The 5039-nt window shown below is 41.8% G+C and overlaps 1 non-coding gene across 1 annotated transcript; it reads left to right on the top strand.

The window, feature by feature from the left end:
- Positions 1–835: 835 nt before the first annotated feature.
- Positions 836–975, top strand: LOC119929192. The gene has a single exon (XR_005451328.1). It is a non-coding gene; the product is annotated as a small nucleolar RNA SNORA7 (small nucleolar RNA).
- Positions 976–5039: the final 4064 nt, after the last annotated feature.

Genomic DNA, 5039 nt, shown 5'->3' with positions numbered 1-5039 from the left:
GTATTCATCCATTTTATTGTTAATTAGAAAGAAGGAATTTCACTTCCTTCGCTTGTGATGTTCATCTTTCTTGAAGCTTTTATGTCCCGGGAGAAAGTCATTTAGTCGACTCTTCCTAGTTCCCAAGATCGAGGCTGTTTTCTCACCCTGGAGTTCACTTCAACCTGTCTATTGTAAATCAGGACAGAAACAGCTATGTGATTTTCAGACAGAAATCTATCATTTTTCTTGGTCTAACTTTCATTTCCTCTAGCAAGGTTTTTACTTTTATTCCGGAGGTGTAAGTAGTGGTTTATGATGGTGATGATTTTGACATCTTCTGGGTGTTAGTTTTTAAACATTCCCTCTGACAAAAGTAGTAGTTAAATTATGTAGTTTACCAAGTAAGTAGATGAAATATCAGAAGTGACACCATGGAGAACAGCCCTAGGTGATGAATGCAGAAACCTGCAGCTAAACATTCAATTTTACATGAATTATTTTCTTTATGTACTTATGCCCAAACATTATACATATCTTCAAAAGCTCTAATCAGCTTGGCCTAAAGAGCATGGGCCTGGGCGTCTGAGGACCTGGGTTCTAATTCCGGCTTCATCACTTTTTTGTGCCTCAGTTGCCTCATCTGTGAAATGGGGATTTAGACTGTGAGCCCCATGTGGGACATAGACTGTGTCCAATCTTATATCTACCCCGGCACTTAGTTCAAAGTCTTACACATAGTAAGAGCAGTGCTAAATGCTTAGTACAGTGCTCTGCACACAGTAAGCGCTCAATAAATATGAATGAATGAACAAATACCTTTTTTTAAAAAAGCAAAAGGGTCTCTACAGCCATTTACCTTTTTCATGGTCACATCTGGAGAGTTTCCAGTATTCTACCAGTCTTGACTATGGGAGGGAGAGTCAAGCAGAGGGATACCCATTCCATTCCTACCTTGGGAAGTGGCTAGTGAGTGGAAGGCAATCTGCTACAAGTCAAAACTCATCTGTGCTGGGCAGCAACAGCACAGGAGAGAGTCCAGGGTGGAGACTCAAGTTGACTGCGCAGAAGAAGGCAATGGTAAACCACTTCTGTATTTTTATCAAGAAAACTCTATGGAACCACTACTAGAACGATTGCAGATGGAGGTGGGGCGATTTGGGAGAGATGTGTCCATGGCGTCACTATGGGTAGGAGATGACTTGACGGCATAAGACAAGACAGCCATTCAGCAGGTCTATAGGGATATTGAAAAATCTGAAAAAATCTGAAAAAAAGAAGACCATGGAGTGATTGGCCTTGCACTGTAATAAGAATCTTGCCTTTAATATTTATTTTCCTCGTGGAGTTTGTGAATGTGCATTCCCATTAGTATTTTATTATGGGCTCTTGGGTGGAGAATTATTTTAATCTATAGGAGGATTTTATAGAAGGCAATTGGGTATCTGTAAGCTTTGATTTTCTAAATCTTCAACTGTTTCCTAGCAAGAACATTGCTTCACCATGTAGGTGTGTGATCTTTCAGTAAGATTGCATTTCAATCTGCGCATCAGGCAGAAACTCCTCACCCTCGGCTTCAAGGCTGTCCATCACCTCGCCCCCTCCTACCTCACCTCCCTTCTCTCCTTCTACAGCCCAGCCCGCACCCTCCGCTCCTCTGCTGCTAATCTCCTCACCGTGCCTCGTTCTCCCCTGTCCCACCGTCAACCCCCGGCCCACGTCATCCCCCTGTCCTGGAATGCCCTCCCTCCCCACATCCGCCAAGCTAGCTCTCTTCCTCCCTTCAAAGCCCTACTGAGAGCTCACCTCCTCCAGGAGGCCTTCCCAGACTGAGCCCCTTCCTTCCTCTCCCCCTCGTCCCCCTCTCCATCCCCCATCTCACCTCCTTCCCTTCCCCACAGCACCTGTATATATGTATATATGTTTGTACGTATTTTTTTACTCTATTTATTTTACTTGTACATATCTATTCTATTTATTTTATTTTGTTAATATGTTTGGTTTTGTTCTCTGTCTTCCCCTTCTAGACTGTGAGCCCACTGTTGGGTAGGGACTGTCTCTATATGTCGCCAATTGTACTTCCCAAGCGCTTAGTACAGTGCTCTGAACACAGTAAGCGCTCAATAAATACGATCGATTGATTGATTGATATTAAGATCTGTTGGAGGATGAAGGAAAGAAGGAAGTATTTGGGACCCTTCAGGAGTAAAGAAGGTGGAAAACTATGAAACTAAAGGACCAGAAACAATAAGAGTGAATGTCAAGGGTAAATATGAATCCCAACTCCTTTATACACTTGTAACTTCTGAGATGATTTTCAGTGGAAATATCAATTTTTCACCCAAATACAACAATCAGTGCCAAACTAGTAGGGTTTTTTTGTGGTATTTGTTAAGGTGCTTACCACTTGTCAAGCACTGTGCAGATTCAAGATAATCAGGTCTTACTTGGGGCTTACAGTCTTCATTCATTCATTCATTCATTCATTCATTCAATAGTATTTATTGAGCACTTACTGTGTGCAGAGTACTGTACTAAGCTCCTGGGAAGTACAAGTCGGCAACATATAGAGACGGTTCCTACCCAACAACAGGCTTACAGTCTAGAAGGGGGAGACAGACAACAAAACAAAAAATGTAGACAGGTGGGAGACTAGGTATTGAATCCCCATTTTTTGGATGAGGGAACTGAGGCACAGAGAAGTGAAGTGTCATACAGCAAGGTCACGCAACCCAAAGTCACACAGCAGACAAATGGCGAAGTCGGGATTAGAACCCAGGTCCTCTGACTCTCCGGCCTGTACCCTTTCCACTAGGCCATGCAGCTTTCTTAGTGCTTGCAAGAAGAGGTCCCTAAGCAGGATTCAGAGGAATGTTTGTGGCCTCCCATTCTACTAGCCTTGCCTTGGGAGCCAGAATTAGCACACCTGCCTGATTGATTAAGTGTTGAGAGCCTTCCCATCTACCAGCTCTCTCCCCTCACTCCCCTTCTGCCCTAGGGATCAACGTGGCAGTTCTCAGAGTCCAGGAATGAGAGAAGCTGTGCAAGCAACCCCAACACTCCTGGCCAGCAACTGTCAATTGCAATTGAGTATATCTCTGGGGCCCTCAGGAGGCATGCATCAACATGAAATTGCAGTCCAAATCCATGTTAGCATGTGCACGAATCGCTTTCAGATTATTAGAAAAAAAAAAAGAGAAAAATAACTAGTTGCAAAACTCTGTTTTGGATTGAAAATGCGTCTTTTTTTATTTGTATTATGAAGAAACACAGAAGCAGTGTGGCATAGTGGATAGAGAATGGGCCTGGGAGTCGGAAAGTCATGGGTTCTAATCCCGGCTCCATCCCTTGTCTGCTGTGTGACTTTGGGTGAGTCACTTCACTTTTCTGTACCTTAGTTAGCTCCTCTATAAAATGGGGATTGAGACTGTGAGCTCCTTGTGGGACAGAGACTATATCCAATCCAATTTGCCTGTATCCACCTAAGTGCTTAATCCAGTGCCTGGTACACAGTTAAGCAGATTCCAGTGAAATTTAGGAAATACACTCTTTTCTGGTGATATGCAAGCAATTTGTTAGAAGAGTCCACATGAATAATTCTTTTCTCTGTCTTTTTTTGTTGTTGTTAAATAAATTGTTGCCTACTTGCTATTTTTAGAAAATGCTCTTGAATTGGAGGAAAGAGGCTGACTGACAAAAGGCAAATACCAAATATTGCATAGGGTTATAGATAATTCACAAGATCTTAGCCATAGGGTTAACAATCTGTTCTGAAGATACAATCATTCACAAAAAGGATTCCCAAGTGATTCAGGATAACTTTGTAGATCAAAGGAAACCAGGCTGAATTTTTTTCTGGGGCAAGATTCACCAATTATTTGCTAGCACAGAGTTAACAGTACACAGTTGTTTACAACAGGAGCTGTGGAATATCACATCTCACTGAAATGGCAGGAGCGCTGAGGGCAACTGACTGTTAATTATCGAAATTGGAATTTGGCCAGAACAATGAGGCAAACACCCCCATTCTTACACAAAGTCCTTTGAGATTTTTTTTAATAACCACAAATGGTCAAGAGTCAGATGTTGGTTTTATAGCTCAGCCATGAGACAACAGCACAGTGCCCTCAGACAGCATGTTGTGGCATTTGCTAAACATTGACTCTAAAGGGAAAAACGTCAGTTCTAGTGAATCACTCATGCCAGCTTTAGCATCCCCAGGGGAATTCCTTGGAGATCTGCTGTGTATTAGCAAGACCCAAATCTACTTGGGGTGAAATGGAACCAAATCACAATCCAGGCTAACCCAGATGCATTTATCATCTCCCAAGGCCAGAATCGAGCAGTATTTTAGCAACAAAAAATCATTTCAGTCCTGTTTTGTTTTAAAGATGGTTATCCAATGCATTTGTGTGTATACATGTTCATTTATGTAAACCTACTAAAGCAAATCATCCATTCCTCCAATCTAGCTCATTGCATGAACTTCTGAACACTATCCAGATGTTACTTATCTACCCTAAGGGAAAAGATGGGAACAATTCTATTTTGGAGATGGGTATGGCTGGAGATGGGAACAATTCTATTTTACAATAAATTACCAAATGAAAATATATTGTTAGTAAATGCACAGTGAGAGCTGGCAGTGACACGATCACCAAGAGAGTACTGAGAAAGGAGAGGTGGTGTTTTGACTGTTTAGCCTGCACAAATGCCAACTTGAAGGTGAATTTAAGCTGATTATTTTCTTAGATTTAGAGAAATTTAGACTCCAGCAAATATATCACTGGGAACGATTACCAGAGAAAATGCACAGATACAGGAAATGCATAAAGATTTCAATAGGGTTGCTAAAGTATATAATAGCAAATGAGTCTGCTTGAGGCATTTAAAGAAAGAATAATCCACTTGTTCTAAATCTTGGGCACTTTGGGGGAATTATCGAGGATAGTTACCAGGGTACAATAAGCCATATGTTCACAGAACAGCATTCAGTTTCTCTGGAGTGCAGACATCAAATCCACTTCTGTGTCCCTCTGTACAATGTAATAAGTTCCCAT

Source organism: Tachyglossus aculeatus, chromosome 5 (assembly GCF_015852505.1).
Source record: "Tachyglossus aculeatus isolate mTacAcu1 chromosome 5, mTacAcu1.pri, whole genome shotgun sequence".
Lineage (NCBI taxonomy): Eukaryota > Metazoa > Chordata > Mammalia > Monotremata > Tachyglossidae > Tachyglossus > Tachyglossus aculeatus.
The sequence above is the reverse complement of the archived record's forward strand: the minus strand, read 5'-3'. Positions and strand labels throughout refer to the sequence as shown.